Below are 17999 nucleotides of genomic sequence, written 5' to 3' on the forward strand. Positions count from 1 at the left end.
CAGATAACTACAAGAAAGAGGCCAATAGTTATGTACCCACTTTTTTTACAAGTAGGTGTATATTCTACCCCAGAGGTTTTGCCGGAGTAGGCCGTAGAGAGGCCATTTTACTAGCTAACATCAAAAAGATCAGGGCTCACCACAGGTAGAGGGAGATATTCCCAACTTGCTATTCAGGATAGTCAGACAGAGTTTTTCCCACAAGTGGGAGGATTCAAAAGGAGGAGACGGGTACGTTTCAATGGTGAGTATGGTCATACCTAGAAAAAACATAGGAGACAGATCAAATATTTCCCTCGGAATTGGAAACACATCTCATGGGACCCAGATTTTTAAGATAGACTTCAGTCCGATGATGAAACCATGCTCAGAAGAAAGACCAAAGTATCCGCCTGGTACTCAATTTCACACTTCTCTATTGTTTGTTAGTACATCGCCATTTCAAGATGGAGACTATAGTATTACTCAAGGATCTCCTTAAACCAGGGGACTGGTTACCAAGACTAGAGATAAAACATGCATACCAAACGATTCCTATTGATTCCAGTTGTAGAATATATCTCTGCTACAGTTGGTCCATTCTCTCTTATCAACTCAGCTGCCCTGCATTCAGGCTATCCTGTGCTGTAAATACTGTGCCTGAGCTGCCATTCCAATTTCCAGAGGACCTTGGAAGCAGACTGCCTGGACCTGTCTGTTGGTTTTAATCTTATTTTATTTATATTCACGTTATTAGCATGCTAAACCTCACCTCACCGATTCTAGGCATGGTGCTTGAGTGGTGAATGTGTGGACAGCTGTTTAGCTAAGCACGACCAAGCACAGTTATTGCAGTTGGTGTGGAGGGAGTGGTGAGTGTAAACTGTGCTTCTTCTTGCCGACTGCCGCAAAACAGCTTACAAGTACAGTAAGAGCAGATTCCTTTTTCCCATGAGCCCCTCTGGTTATTCCTCTCCCCGGCACCCATTATGAAGTACAAGCTACGAAGTAACCCCCACGCGGATCATGGTGAACAGACGGAGAAAACACTGCCAGAACCCAGGAGCCAAATCTTCCCCTACAGTATCCACACCTGTGGCTCGGGCCAAAAGGCAAGGGTGGGGGGGTAGCAGCTCACCAAAAGACAGATGACAGATTTCTTTACTCCAGTTAAAGAGATTAGCAACCCAACACACAAACAAAAGTGTGGGGTTACTATCTGAGCTCCAAGAATTTTAAAACCTAGGCAGATGTTTCGAGAGAGAAAAAGTGGATAGGTCAGTTATATACCATCCACGGGGAGGTCAGAGGGGCCATTAGAAACTAACCCAGAATCCTTTGAGAACTTTATGAAAGAGGTGGACAACTACTCATTGGGTAAACCAGCAGCATAGCAAACAGAGGAGACAGGTTTAGTGATTACCCCTAACCTGGACATGTCAAGACACTCAATTACATATGATTTGAGTCCTAAAACTCTAGCACCATCTTCTCTAAGAGCTCTACGCTTCTTCCTGAAGTATATGGTGAGGTTATGAGAGCAACTTGCAAGAGAGCAGCGAGAGCATGGTATAATTCTGAAATCCATAAAACATCTCTGCAATTAATTGGTACTGATGCTAAAAAATAACACACAGATAGGGTGCATACAATCGGATGACATCCAAATGGACTTGGACCAAAGCATTATCCAAATTGCTACACCTTTGGATATGAATTTCCCAGCCTATGATTTCACAGGAATAGAGGAGGCGCTTCACAAGGGGGTAGCAGTTCTCAGTGGCTCTGTGCAGAACCAAAATCGTCCGCCAACAAGGGGAAAAGATAAAACAATAAATGAGGGCTCACAAGAGCTGGTGCCCCAATATGAGGAAAAACAAAACAGCAGGGGGAAAAAGAAAAAGAAACCACCAGCTCAGGGCAAATGGAAAACGAAAGAAAAAAATGTGGAGCCATGGCAACAAAAACGATCTCTAGTGCCCCTGACTGTACATTAATAGAAGCTAGCAGAGGAACCTACCATGCAGACCAAATCCCTGAATCAAAAGACAAAAAGTCAAAAAGGGATATAATTCTTCTATGGGAAAAGCCAAACAATAGGTTTAGACAAGCAGACCCAGTAGCGATCACATTGGACACTTCACATCGAACCGGTGAACAGGAAAAAATTATATCAGTGACACAAGAACTCTATCTTTAAATGTGAACGACAGTAACCATCAAGAAATGGATAATGCAACTGAAACAATTTTCACAATCAAATTAAAATCTCCAGACAGTAAAACAAATATGGACAAGGTAGCGGGACTGGAAGTGTCCCCAATGGACAACTCAACATATGACCATACCCACTTGATTGTGTAGGACATATCTGGAGACAAATACATCTAATGCTTAGAACTATAATTTCAGGTGACATTGACCTAGTAACGTTCCATGAATACCCAGTGTTAAATACAGTAAAATTAAAATTATGCTCCAGGAACATTGCTATAATATTTGGGGAAAGTGTTTGATTTCTGGAGGGTGCATTTGTACAGCAACAATATCACTGGATTCCATTGGAACTCGAGGGGTCTTAAAAATAATTAATGATAAAATATTACTAAAATGGTTAACTTCTCATGAGATTATTGTGCTCCAAGAGGCATCGCTTACATCGACTCTCCACATGAATGGATACGTAACATATTGCTCCACAGCAAAACAAGGGGCAAAGGGATGCTCAAAGGTGGGGTTACTACTGGCTGTCAGAAGACTATCCATGACCCCTTTCACGATGGAAAAACATATGGTCATTAATATGGATTTTCCCCAAACACAAGATATTGCCCACAGGCTAAGAGCGGGGCACTCAAAAAATATTAGGAAATTGGTCTTTACCCTGCATCCAACATGATATGCCGCAGGGATCTCAATTCAAAATGTCCATCAAATTGGTCCTCCAAATACATGTGTGGCCCGAGAGTGTGGAAATACCAGTGGCCAAGAAGTTACAAAAGATATATAATATGCAAGACACTGTGTGGGTACATTTCTTTGGCAATTGGGGTCTGTTTATGCTTAATGACCGCTCTCAAAATGATATTTCGGGCATTTTAACTACAAGAGATGCTGTCTCTAAATCCATGCTAGACTATTTTTTCGCATCCCTGAATCTCATGGAACAGATAAAGTCCCCGGAGATACAATACACACAATGCAGTGGCCATGCTTTTCTAACCCAATCACACATTCAACATGCAACACGCCCCCCTGCCTGTAAGATCATTAGGAGAGGTTTGCACTAATGCCAAGGAAATAAGGTTAAACCGGTAAGGGGGGCGCTAGACAGCCTGACCAAAATGGCTGCACATTCTTAACAGGCTTACTGGGCTGCAGTGATAAATGTTTGGAACACCCCTTAGTACTCCAAATTTACCTGACATCCACATGGAGTGGTAAGCTTGACGCCCCAAGGGTCACGTGTGGCGACCTTTGGAGTGGTAGGGAGCCTCTGGTGAGCAATCAGCAGTGGCAGGCTCGAGAGGCCTCCTTGGAGGGGTTGCACGCCGGACTCAGGCATTTTGCTGTGAAGGATCCAGGTCCCACGGATGTGCTCTTGTTACTCAGACCGAATGAAAAGTAAGCCCGGGAACGTTTGCTGCAAATGGCTCGCCACAGATCCAGACAGGTAGCTGCTTCCCCATGTTAAAGTCCAGGGTGACAAGAGCACAGTGGCAACCTCGAAGACACAGAGGGGCTCAAACAAAAGAGATTCAGGATGATCAGTGGAAAGCCACCCTCGCAGAGTGACGTTGCTGGTGGGACATTGCAGTGAAGATTCTTGGCACTGTATTTCTGGATAATTGGATGGCAGGCACATTGTGGCTGAGTAAGGGGCTATTGAAGTAAGACCATAGGGCCTCATCACGAGTTGGGCGCTAACCCCGGCGGTATTAGCCCTACCGCCAAACTCCCCCGGTGCTATTAGCGCCGGATCACAGGTTTGGCAGAACGGTAAGTCCCCATTCCCCATTGGGCCCATTCGGGAATTTCCCATCCCCCATTGGGCCTAGCGGTAATAGCACTGAAAATCGGCAAAACCACGGCGGATTTGCCTCCAGCTCATAGATGGGGGCAAATCCGCCAAACCCATGATTTAGCAGATCCTTAAATGCATCAGTAATAGCGTTACTGCCACATTTAAGGGTTACCGCCAAACTTGTGATGCATCAGTATGTGCTTCAATGGTGCTTCTTTGTCGCACTGAGGCCTCCCCAGCTCCCGATGCCACAAAAAAGGTAACAAATCAAGGGAAGAGTCACACATGTCACATGGGAAATTCAAATATGCAGCAGTGGGATTGTATCTCTTTTCAACCTCGGGTGCGGTATCTAGCACATTAGGTGACCAGCATTTCCATAATGGACTCTGGGTAAAGCAAGAAAAAAGAAAAGCTACCAGCTCTGGGGAGCATGGGAACAAGCAGAACCCATCAGAACACTCATCCAAAGCCTCATCACCAACCCAGGAAAATCTTATGGCAAGGCTGGGTCGTATTGATACAACTGTGACATGACTTGAGGGTAAATCTGACTGCCTCCGTGAAAAGGTGGCCCAGCTAGAAACTAGGATTGAAACTCTGGTGCACAATACCTGTGAAGTAGACAACCATAGTTCTCAGACAGTCCCTGTGGTGAAGCAGATGGGCATATAATTAGAGGCTGCGATCCTGGGAAACCAGATCCTGGATTGGCGTGTAAAATATCTGGAAATGTGGTTCCCGCAAAGCAAATCAGATTTCTTGGCCTCCCCTTATGCACAAAAGGAGAAGAGCTGATAACATTTGCTGCTAATTGGCTTCCGGAGGTGTTAGACCTGGAAACGGAAGATGACCCTATACATATATTGAAAAGTGCTACAGAATCAAACAGCGTGGGAAGAACACAACAAGAGACCCAGAAAGAGGGCCAATGCATATGGTCAAACTATCTGGTGTTCGGGATAAAGAAAGGATCTTGAAAGTGGCTCAAGAGAAAGAGAACCTGGACTATCAACAAAAGCAGATTCTTCTTTTTCCTGACTTGGCTTCCGAGACAGAAAGGAGAAAGAAAATGCTAAATACCCTGAAGAAAAGCTTTCTTGCCCAAAGACTAAAAGTTGGTATCATGCATCCTGCCAAACTTAGAGTCACGTGGAAGGTGAAGGCTGAGAAACTGCTGAAAACAATAAAGGAACGGTCGGCAGAGGAAGGTTGAGATTGAAATAGGGACTTTTCCTGCTAAATTATATTTCTGATAAATAGTCTTATTATAACTGCTTTTAATCATGGCTTACCTTTTGTATCGGCTTGCTAATTTACGTTCATGGTCGGCAATGTACATCCGATGAAGACATTTACCATATTTTCTTTCTTCTTTAAGTTACTTTCATAGTGAGCTTACAGGTAGAAACCTAGTTCTCTGAAGTATAGAATGTGTCATCCCCCAATAATTACAAGGTGGACATCCGGGAGGACCTATGTTTATCATGGTTTTCGTCTATGTGTTTGAGATATGTTGATTTAGTTGTGGTTTCAGGGTCCCTCATATTGTTGGCTCGGCTCATGTACTGACAATACTGAAAACCTTCAATAAAAATACAATAAAAAATATAGGTTGAACTGATCAAAGTTGTTGCTTTCAACCAATTTCTGGAGAAAAGAGAATCCCAGTTAGCGAAATCCTTAACTGAAACCGTCACACTGGAAAACGATGTAATTATTTTTTAAATACACTGAAGGAATGGAATTCTGCCTTCAGTGCATCTCACGACCATCGTGCCAGAATTGGTTTTGATAAGCCTTCCTACCAACATTGGGATCCAGTGTTAAATAGACAAAAAATTGTATAGAAAAAAGAAGACAATTACATTGTGAGTATTTACTGTTACAGATTCTCTCACTAAAACGAGAGCTTTTAGCTCAGAAATACAAAAATGGCAAATCTTGCATAATGTACTTAAAAGACAAAACACAAATGAAAGGATCTTAAAATGTGTTCTAAGTAAAGATAATCATCGTTTTGGGAAATTGATGAATGAAAGCAATGATGATCTAAGGATGATTCAAAGCATACCTATTCAAGAAAAGATATGGAGCAATTTTGTGGTGAAAGAAATTGGGCTGCCAAATTGTGTTAAATTTGAGAAACAAAGAAGTCATGAAAATCTGGTTGAAATTAATATCATGACAAATGAAATAGCCAATGTCACTGGAAAAATTAATCGACCAAGGCCCCTTGCCCGGACGGGCTACCTAATATGGTATTAAAATCCATTCCACTATGGTGGGCTGAGTTTATATTGCCACTGTTCAAAATAATTATCGCCTCAGGCCAAATCCCAGCAGCATGGCAAGAATCATCATTATCCCTATATATAATAAGGCCCGAAAACATAGCCAGGCACCTATCCACTTATTGCTCTCCTGAATATACTTAGCAAGGTATTTGCCACTGTACTGTTGGGAACGTTATAAAGGCAGGTAGAGAAAGAGAGCTTACTCTCTAGCTATCAAACAGGCTTTAGAAGTGAATGTTCCACAATGCATAAGATCATAGCACTGAAACTCCTCTGTAAAACAGCACAGATGCCCAATAAACCTCAGGTATTCGTGGCATATAAAGATTACTCTGAAGCCTTCGATCGTGTCTGCAGTGATTGCATGTGGCAAAAAATTCAACTCCAAGGCATTTGATCCCCGACTATAAAGATGCCTAATACAACTACACAGAAACACACAGCTACAGATCAGATTGGACCACGAAGGGGACTACACAAGTAAAGAGAGTTGAAACAAGACTGTGTGGTGGCACCATGTTTACTCAATTTCTATTTCTTAGATTTCGAGGCTACTTACAAGAGCACAGGTTAACGTCCCCTAAAATAGGAGCAGTACATATAGCACGGATGTCCTACGCGGACATATTTATCCTTCACGACCATACAGAAAGGAGAGTAGAATGACCATTGAATGCCTTGGGGAATTTTTCTTTTAAATATCACCTTGAAGTACATTTCACAAAAACGAACATTAAGTTCGGAAACAAGAAGACAAAACAAAATTATATATGAGACTGCCAACCAACCATCCTTATGATATGATATTGCATTTGTAACGCACCTATACACAAGTGTTTCAAGGCGCGACGAGGCAGGTGGGGGATCGAGACAGACAACGATCCTATTAGGCCAGGTGTCATTCAGATCGCGCAAGTGCAGGGGTAGAGGGGAAGGGAAAAGGGCAAGGGGAAAGGGAGAGTGGAAGTGCAGTAAAGGGTTAGTAGAATATAAGATAAATAATAGAGCCAGCTGGTGGCAAGTGCAAGGTAAGTGCCGGGAGGAGGGGCTGTAGGATACAGAGACAGTCCGGCAGTGCAGGGGTTGCCATGGAGGCAGTGCTGGGAAGAGTGGCTGGGCCAAGGACCGAGATCGGTGAGTGGCCCAGTTGCAGATTCAGCGCAGGTTCCTTGAAATGGTAACTGAAAACACGTATTTGATAGTCATATTGCATAGAAGATACACAGACAGAAAACAAATGGAAGATCATTTTCAAAGTGGGTACATATTAGCCTCAAGATTAAATATTCTTCACAGGTGCTTTGGTGGTTTTTGTTCCCTCAAATGCTCTATAAACAAAAATGCACGCACACAACATTATATGGCTTGGAGGCAACAACAGGTGATGTTAGTCCATGGCTTGATACGCTAGAAGGACACTATTGAAAAAACTGTCTGGGACTACCCAAGTCTACCCCTCTGTGCCTGATTAGGTCTGATTTAGGGCTAACCTCAGTATCAACTGAATTAAAAGTAGGAAGGGATCTTTCTATCTGTAACTCCTGTTATTAGAAACAAATAGGCTCCCCGATAAAAAAGGGGTGTCCTTACTGGCAAGTAGTAATGTGCAGGTGTGTTTATTTAGAGAGTCTGTGGAAATATTCTCTAAAGAAATAGAGTTTACTTGGAATACCTCAACTCCCTTAACACTACAGCCATTGCTGAAAAAGAAAGCTTAACTATGGGACTGGCAAAAGAAATTAAGTAAATAAATAAAAATTAGTTCTAGCAAATGAATACCAGAAACACTATCCGACATTCCTCTACACTCAGCCCTATTCAAAATTGTTCCCAAATAAGACTGCATGGGATCTCCTGATAAAGTTCAGGTTAAACCAAATGGACATTGTAGCTGCTTGTTAGCATGTCGAAAAAGGACTCAGATGCTGTTGACTGCGCGGAGGGACAAAACATTTTATACACTGGAGGTCCTAGCATACGGGAGGAGAGAAGTAAAGTATTTGGGAGATCTGTACATACTGAAGAGAGCCTGGAATGGGAGGATATTTGGACACGATGCATGGGGGGATACAAGTGAGCCTACATTTAGCAATTGCCACTTTCTGGCATGAACTTGCGAATAAAATGATAATACTGTAAGTCATCAGTGAAGATTTCTATGAGATTTAAGGTCAGAGGTTGATGAGTTTCTGAATACGTATGATTCTAAACGAAAATCACTGGATTTTGATAATAAAATGAAAATCGAATGAAAATATAAAACATGTATGATGTATATATACTACTTGTTAGTATATTGATAAATGATTGATTGTTTAGGTTTTTATGAATTGTTGTAACTATCGCTATGTGAGTAAATATAGTGTATAAGGTTTTTATTGTAAACCAAATATGCACTTTAAAGAAATAAAATAAAAAAATATTTGACAGATGATTCATCTCAGATAGGAGTAAGGGTATGTTGCAAAATCAGGACAAATTGGACAATGCGCCATCACAGAACAAAGAATGTCTATCTAAGGTATCAGATGTGTTCTCACCAAGGATGCGCACATTTTCCCATGTGTATTATGTTATTCCATCAGAGAGAGCTGAGCAGAATTCTGGAATCACCTGTATTTTCCCAACAATAACTGGCAAGTTTTATCTGGCTCTTTTTTAATGACTTTTTTTTTATCTGACTCTTGTTTCTCATGTTCCAGATCCTCTGCACTACCCAGCATTCAGAGACTGAAAATACATTATCTGTGACATGAGAGTCAAGGGTTCATATCAACATTTTAGAACTTCTTGCAAGCTGCTTTGCAATTGAAATGTTTGCAAAATGAAGACAATGTTGCAACATTCTGCTATGCAACGACAATGTAGTAGTATGTGGCCAGACCACGTTGAAAATTCAATCTGCCTCAAGATGGTAAGGAAAGAGGGACGTTTCTTCCAGGGGCTTGCAACAATGTGTCAGACTGGTCATCCTGGTTAGTCAGGGACCCCTGCAATTGGCACCTTGACCCATCATTTTGCAGACCCTTCAGCCCCAGTGGGGCTCCGCAACAAGCCATTTTGCCAACAGAGTGAACACCCAACTTCCAAGTTTCTTCAGCTCGAGGCCAGACCCAGCCGCCTTAGCAATGGATTCATTATTTCGTTATTAGGACACACGTTGTCTCTAAACCTCTTCTGCCTTTTACATTGTTCAAATAGTACTTCTGGAATGCTACAAAGAGAAGGTGTCCATGGTACTGGTAAGTCCTGGGAGGGGTCAGTAATGTGAGGTGGACAACTGCTTGTATTTTTCTCAGCATTGGACCTTTTATTAATTAAAAAAGAATGCAAAGGAGGCCTAACAGAGCCTACAGTACCAGGGAATTCCCTCCCTCGTCTACGTTTAATGGGAGACAAAACTGGCGCTCACACTAAACAACAAAACTTTCAACATAAATCATAAACAACATAAATATATGATTACCAAATGACCAGTTACTTGGATAACTTCCACTTGACCTGTGTAGACCCCTTTCCCAGGAATGCCCAAAGTCAATCTATCCAAAAGAAAAGAAAAGTCTTGAATCAGTTCCTGAAAGTTCCAAAAGAAAATAAAAGTTCACCCAAACAAAAATCCACTGCTAACAGTTCTTTCTCCGTTTGTTGAAAAGTTCCCTTTCAATTTCCACAAAGAAAACAGCACCAATGGTAATCCCGGATAACCTCCTTCCAGGATAGACTTGACAAACTTCAAAACAAAAGTACCTCTTCTGCTTCAAATACTGTTCATCTTTTTTTTTTATTTTTTTTTATTGGTTTATACAAACCTTTAAAAAGAGAACAAAAACAAACAACATATATAAATTTTTCCACAAAATCCATTTCTTCGTCGTCTGATCAATTTGTTCTCCAGTTTAAGTACACAGTTTTCAGATCTAACATGCACGGATTAGACCACGTTGGATTTTAACTATGACTAGGCATCGGATTTGTGGTCACAGCATCTAAACCGTCCTTTAGCACACAAAGAAATGCCACTAAAGCGTATAGGGCAGGTCAGTTAGAGCAGTCAAATAATACTCTCCACCAGTCGTCCGCCGTCAGGGTTTGGTATTTGCAAGTTATTGGACCAAAAATGTTTGTTATTTGGTGACCAAACCCCGAGCATGACAGTCAAATGTTTTAGAGTCTCGTTATCAGTGTGACAAAAGCGCCACTTTAAGTCCAAGTCAGCATGTTGTGACCAAAAACTTAGACGTTCCTTAGTTGCTAATATGTTGAGCCTAAAATGCATATACAAGGCTCTATTATGTTGGTCTGGAAAGCAGTTTAGATAGTTTTGCAACTGCCCATATGCTCTATTTTCTACGGGGACATCCTTCATTGTTTTCGATTCAGTTCTTGCAGTGCATGTGTTGATCCAGTCCATTCTCCACATTTTCTTTTTAGCCTGGTCTGGGTTGTCCATCAGAGTCTGTATTGAAATGTCATACATTTCTAACACCTCAAGACATAGGGCCTCATTCCGAGTATGGCGTTAAGGGATAGCGGCCACCGCTAACGAGAGCGGTGGCGGTAATCCCTTACCGCCATACTCCGAGTTCCCTTAGCGCCATGGTGCTTTTAACACCTGCTTTTAGCAGGCGTTAAATACCATGGCGCTAAGGGACCTTGATGTTAATTACGCCACCGTAATTTACGGTGGCGTAATTGACGCCTTCCCCACTCCCATTATGCCCTATGGGGCGAGAATGGGAATGGGGAAGGGTAAATGGGGATTGGGGAATTACCGCCCCGCCAACCTTGGAATGGGGCGGTAATTCCGCCAACCACCAAGGCGCTGCCGGTCCGGGTACGGCGTCAACCAAGGCGTTAATAGCGCCATTGGTTAGCGCCGTACTCGGAATGAGGCCCATAAGTCTGTTCCTTTGGAATAAAATTGTTTCAGATTTTTCTTTTTCCAATGTCTGTAATATGCGAATTTGAGGCAGCGGAACTTTTTGCTTCGTTTTCCTGAACAAACTTACTAGATTCCAGGCCACTCTTGCTTGGATCGAAATGTAGCCGAGTTCAAATCTTATGCAGGCCGTGGAAGTCCCCTTTGGTGGGCGTAGCACTTTGGACCAGAAGATGTTTTCCAATGAGTTCCACAAGTCGCGTCCACGTCCAAAGGCATTTTCTCTGCCATATATGAGTGCAGGCACCACTTTTTGTTGAAAAAAGGTGACAGTTGGTTTCAGAGAAAATTTACCAAATTTTCTATTGATCAAGGAGGCCTGACAAGCCAACTGGCGACATTTGTTTTTAGTCGCCTCAGCCCAGGATGCATCATTTCTACTCGCATTGATTTTCATACCTAGATATGAGGTGTTCTTCACAATCCTGATCGGTTCTTTATCAATGTACCAGTTGAATTTTTTCACTTTCCCATTGTTGCCTGTTAATTTTTCAAAGACCAAAATCTCACATTTTTGTTTATTTATTAGTAAACCATTTGCTAATAAATATTTATCAAGAGTGGTAAGTTCACGCTGGAGACCTATTGGTGTAGAATCCATAAGGATAAGATCATCCGCGTAAGCAAGATAGTCGATGTGCGTACCGTTGATTTTCGGTGGGAAAGTGGCTAGATCGTTGAAGATCTCCTTGATGTCCGATATAAACAAGTTGAAAATGATGGCTGCTAAAGGGCACCCTTGTTTAACCCCTCTATGTGTGTTTATAGGGGCTGATAGTGAACCTTTTAGACCTAATCTGATTTTAATTGTGGTTTTGTATGTAGCTCACGGATAGCCGCCAACAAGCTAGGTGGGCAGTTCCACGCACTCAATTTTTCCCAAAGCAAGTCTCTGTTTATGCTATCAAAAGCGTGGGATAGATCTATTAGGGCCAGATAAACTTTAGAGGTAGATCGGTGTGCTTCCATCTTCAGCAAGTTTATCAGCAAAAGATTTACTCCACAGCCCACCCCCTTGACAGACCCTGCTTGTCTCGGATCCACCCGAATGGAAACAATTGACCACTTTAATAGTTTCTGTTGCAAGAGGGTGGCGTAGATTTTTCCCAGCACATTCAGTAGTGCAATAGGTCTATAATGTTTGTGATTGCGTCTATCGCCCTTTTTGAAAATTGGGACAATCACAGCGGAGTTGCACGATCTCAGCGTACTGCGACATTTGACTATCCTGTGAAACAAGATTGTACAGAAGTCTGACCATTCATCCGGATGTTGTTTAATGGAGAAATTGGTCAGGACGTCTGGGCCTGGGGCTCTGGAGTCATGCACGCTCTTGATAACTTGGAAGATATCTTCTCTAGGGAACAGAATCTCCCAGTGAGTAAGAGTTGGGGCGGCCCATTCTGTGGTTTTCACATCCTTACCAAAAAGATCAGTGTAAAAGGATGTCCACTCTGCTTCCGAGACCAGATTTGCTTGAAGAGCATGTTGTGGAGCTAAATTGGTGCTTATTAACCTCTAATATTCTCTGCAATTGTTACTCGCCATTTTGGACAGCATAAGCTCAGCATCGTTTTGTAACATGATAGCTTTGTGGGATTTGAGCCAGTTCTTACATGCTTGTCTTATTGTTCTTTTTTCATCGTTAACATTGGCGTGGTTTTGTCTTTGTGCATCTCGTAAATCACGACGTAATGCTCTTTTGCGTTGGAGAATTTGAAGGTCAAATCTGTGTTTAGGTGAAAAGTCAGCATGTTTTAATTTGTTTTTTCGCTCCTCAAATTGCGCCAGCAAATGGGAATATTCAAGTGTCTCAGAATATTTTTGAAATTCAGAGGTGATATGAGTTAGCTCCTCAGTTTCGAAATATAGCCGGATTGTACATGCTCCAGTTCTCACTACATGCGGCCACATCCTGTTATTACACTGGGTAGTATTATTGAAGCTTAGGGTCACCATATCGTTATCACTGTGGGTCATTTTGGTGATCTCCAGGCGAGTTGTTCTCGTCTGTAAGTTTCCGGAGACAAATATGTAATCAAGAGTCGAACTCTGGTCACATCTTCTCCAGGTCGGTTGGGCAGGAATATCGCCTGCTGTTTGACCATTTAACATAGTTAACCCACGTAGATCCATTTCCGTGCACCATTGATTTATTATCTTCTCTTTGCAGTTATTAGATGTCTTTTTACCGCCGGGTAGATTTAGATGCGTGATGCAGTCGATATTAAGGTCTCCACAGATGATAAGATTGATTGAGAACTCCTTTTCTGTTAGATCATTAATTGTGGATGTAACTCGGTCAATAAAGGACTCTAAGCCAGCAGCCAAGTGATTACAGTATAGATTTATAATATGTAGTTTGGATACATGAGCGTTTCTTCCCACTGAGGAACTAATCACCACTACTTGAATAAATGGAGATGGATTGAAAGATTTGTCAATCTTGAGACCAGACGCTCTCTTTGCTGTCACTAAAAGGCCAGCCATAGGTCTACCCTTGGGTTGTTTAATGGCCGGGTTAAGCGCAATTTCAAAGCCTTCAAGGATGGGAGTTTCATTAAGCCATGTTTCCTGCAAACAAATGAGATCCAAATCAAGGGCCCAAGGAGTGTTGAACAAATGCGTAAAACCTCTTGTGTTCCAAGATCCCATAGTGCAGTTCTGACATTTCCCTTGGCCGTAGCATTACTTGTCCACTTTGCTGTTTAAGGTGCCAGCAAGCCAAGACCAATCGTTGTCTTTAACGTCTGAGTTGGCAACTTCGTCTAACTCGTGACCAGTAGTTGGTACACTTACGGCCCCTTGAATTGTTATCCTTATGAGGTCATTCGTGGGTGTTTTATCCATCGAATCAAATTGTGGAGCGCACATTTGTAGTTGCGCTGTTAGAGGCTGGACAGCGGGAATAAGGTGAGCATCTATTTGGCTAGGTCCGCTGACAGGCACACTGCGAGGACCATTTTCCAAAGGTCCAGGTACAGAGTAATTTACTGCAGATATGTCAAACCCTAGAGACATTAACACTGGTCCGCTTCCAATAGAATGTCTACTATGAGTTTTGATTGTAAATGAAGTATGACGCATCATTTTTTTTTCGTTAAAAAATTAAACGATTTTCTGATCTCCAGATTCGATTGCTCTGAGGCTTGGCACGAGATGACATAGCCATAAAACATTGTGGCGATTTAGAATAAGTCATCTTAAGATTCTATGCGCTCCAAGAGCACTTGGTGCAGGGCCTGAGATTTCGGCACAATGCTTTTGACTTATTTATCCTTTGTGGATTGAGAGGGGTTCTTGCTATTTTCTGTCATGTTTGGCTTATGTTTTATAGAAATGTCAGAACTGTAAAGCTGCGGCACGCTAGATAAGCGCTCAGGTTGCATATTCTTCTGCATATGGGGTTTTAAAGAGACCGCTGGTTGGAGCACATTGTGACTAACAGCCTTCTTTTAAGTCTCTAATACTGTCCGTAGGCCATCTGTATTTAATGACTGAGCTGCCAATTTCATCCGTTTCTCATCCAATGTCATAAAAGTAGATATCGATTTTAGAGGACCATCTTGAAGAGAGGTAGATTGTTTCAAGACTTGGCAGCTTCTTGCTGCTTTCTTGCATTGAATTGAGCTTTTTCCTTCACTCAGAGTTTCTTTCCCAGATATTTCAGTGGACATCTGAACTTTCACTGCAGATTCAATCATAGCAGGCGAGTCGGAGGATTGAGGAAGTTTTAGATCCATGTTTATCGCACATACCTCTTTAGATTGTTCTTCTATAACACGTCTTGGCATAATAAGAGCTGGTTGGAATTCGACGAGGGCCGCAGCATCATGCTCGTTCAGTTCATGGAAATCGACTTCCTCATAAGTTGATAAATTCAATAGATCTTCGGCTACAATACTAAGACCTGAGGGCGACTCTAAGTCCTCATCCGGCGCAGTTGTTACATCTTTTCGACAGGCTTTTATTTCATGGCTTTTTTCTTTTACAATAGTTCTGTTTACCGCCACGTTGACGGTTTTAATATTTCTTAAGAACTTGCGTGAATTATTCCCTCGTTTTGTTTTTTTAATGGGTTGGTTTTTCAGTTTTATTTCACGAATACCCTTTGGATTGTTTTTGCCCATAGGTAATCCTTGCGTATTCGTAGGATTCTTGAATATATCATAGAACGCCAAAGTGTTAGTATGGGCGTCAGGAGGTATAGGTGTTGCATCCTCGCCAACAGGTTGAGACTGAATTCCCATATTGGAAGTAGAAGCCATTTGAGGATCTAGGAGAGCCACATTTCCTGAGGATTGGCTTGCGGTAAGGATGTCTACAAACTGCGTGGGCAACGCTTCTCTTTAGAGTGTGTGATGGGTACTTGTGAAGGTGCGCTAGCACACACTTCCTTGTCGAAGATCACGTCTGGTAGTTCACCCTCAGGGAGGCGCACACTTGATTCAGATGTAGTCTCAATAGCAGGGGCAGCTCATTGTCGTATGGCATCAATTGATACAGTGTTTATAATTAAAGCGCCCAAACTATCCGAAACATTTTCGGTAATAATTGGACGCATACAACTGCTCTGGGAAGTCTCACAGGGAATTGGGGCTCCGGCAGTACACCTTTCAAAGTTTTGTTTCACCACAGGTTGTGTTTCGTTTCTTTTTTGAAAAAGGTTTAAGGCTTCTTTGGCCACCTCTGCCAAGAGTTCCTTGTCCAAATTGGCATTTTTCGTACATTCAGCTAGAGAGTCTAGGGCCGACTCAGTCCTCTTTTGGGCGCCACGCAAAGACTCTTTATAAGAGCTGTGTGCATTTTCGATATTTGCAAGCTTAACGTTCATTGAGGCAACCAGACTAAAAAGATATTTCGTGTTGTCATTGAAATGTTCATACATTTCCAAAAAAGGGGCAATTGCCAATGTCATCGATGACATTATGGTAGCTTGAAGGTCTTTCGTATTTTGCTCATGTCCAGCTACTTTAACCTCAGCCAATTCTTGTCGTCCGCAGCGCCTTCGACGATATGGCAGCCGTCTAATTTTTGGAAAGGGACGTTCTATTAAAGAAGAGTTAGAAGAGGACAAGCCCAATGAGGAATCAACTGCTGAGCAAAAAGCGCCTGACGCCTCTCCATTTAGGGGCAGGTCATCATTTGAGCTGTCTGAGTTGGATTTACGCATGTTGTTTGACATTTTGATTTTCTTCATCTAGGAGCATCTGATACTTGGTGAAATGCTCGAGTCAGCTCTCCTATGTTTAGAGAGACTCCTCGTGTGAATAATTTGGCTAGTTTGTTTTTTAGAACAAGAAGGGTTGACAGTGATAAGGGTCTCAGTAAGTGTGCCCAATTCCTCAGGTAACGTGCTATTTATTGATTTATGCGTTCTTTCCTTGTTTAGCTGAGTCAAGTCTGTAAGAAGTTTATTAACAATGTCGAGTGAATTTCGTCGATTTCCATGATGATACGAGACATTTACATTGACTGCTGGGGATGACTGCTGTGGTCACGATACGTCGTGAGCCAGCAGCCCACCCACCTCCATGTCATCAGATGTAGGAAAAAATACATTGTTTCTGTCATCAACTGCTGTTGCTGCCTCCAGATTATGCAACAGGGAGGGACCCAGTTTCTCGAGGGAGCTGTAAAATCTAGGGCCGGGGACCCCAAACTAGTCTCGCCACTCTCGCTCATACGCTCATTGGGGCGACTTGTTGATGTAGCTTTGTCGTGGGCCACATCCACACGATCCGAGAGCGCCCTTAGACAGGCATTGTTTGCAACTGTTGGTTCACGCTCGTTCAGCGAGTGCCACATCAGCTCTCGCAGGGGCACAATCAGTCTGAGCAGCGAGACAGCAGCCGTAAGATTATTGCATGACTTCTCGACACAGGCTCCAAAGCCCACCCTCGAGTCCACAGTTAAACACGTTGCGGCAGGCATTTCCAATAGAGACGTCTCTCCCATCTTTGTACAACCTTCCACGGGCACAGTTCGAGTTATAGAATTTACATTGTTCGTTTGTGACTTAGCAAAATTAGCAAACTCATGGGCTTCCGCATTTATAGAACTAAGCATATTAGCACTTACTTTGGGCGAAGGCAGGAGTGAAGAGGCGGGCGTCGAAGCCACGGGCGAGACAGGCAATACAGCTGGAAGCACACAGTTCACATCCAGGTGGCTAAACGATGCAGATTCCAGCTTCCGTTGAGCGCGAGTCTTCGTAAAGGAGATGGGCTTCGTAGTAACGCGCATGGCTCCAGTGAGAGATCGCTGAGGGGGCGAGCAGAGGAGGAGTCGGGGCTAGTCCAGGATTCCACGGACTTCCTCGGAGTCCTCAGACTCTGCCAGACTCCGCGCCCGCTCCGCGGGGAAGAACAGGTTGATGTTTTGGACACTCCCAGAAACAGTAGACACAGTAGAGCTACTAGCACAGTAGAAGCAGCAGCAGGGAAAGCAGACTCACTCCTTCCACTCCTCAGACTCTGCCAGACTTTCAAATCATCTTGGCGGGGTATTGGGTAAAGTTTTCAATAAGCAATAACCGTGCTTCGGTTAAACCTCATTGGCTACGATACTGCCACTGCGCAAGGCTCATCTTTTTGTAACCTCTGCAGTGTCTATGAAATAACTCGCCAGGATGCTTCTGCTAAGGGGTTTGCTCTGTTAACGGTACTGTGAAAGAAGGCTCCTTTGCTTCACAGTGTACTACTGCTTCAACCACCTTCAAAATAATGTTCTCTGACAATATTATAGGCAACCACAGTTA

General features: G+C 42.8%; 1 protein-coding gene and 1 pseudogene across 1 annotated transcript in view; both read right to left on the bottom strand.

Annotated features, from left to right (window-relative positions):
• The window catches only part of TTC7A (tetratricopeptide repeat domain 7A), a 2220458-nt gene that overhangs the window by 945349 nt on the left and 1257110 nt on the right, over positions 1–17999 (bottom strand). The gene's annotated exons all lie outside the window — the stretch shown is intronic.
• Positions 17704–17825, bottom strand: LOC138468597 (U4 spliceosomal RNA; annotated as a pseudogene).

The sequence above is a fragment of the Ambystoma mexicanum genome, chromosome 4q (assembly GCF_040938575.1).
Source record: "Ambystoma mexicanum isolate Mex_15411 chromosome 4q, UKY_AmexF1_1, whole genome shotgun sequence".
NCBI classification, from domain to species: domain Eukaryota; kingdom Metazoa; phylum Chordata; class Amphibia; order Caudata; family Ambystomatidae; genus Ambystoma; species Ambystoma mexicanum.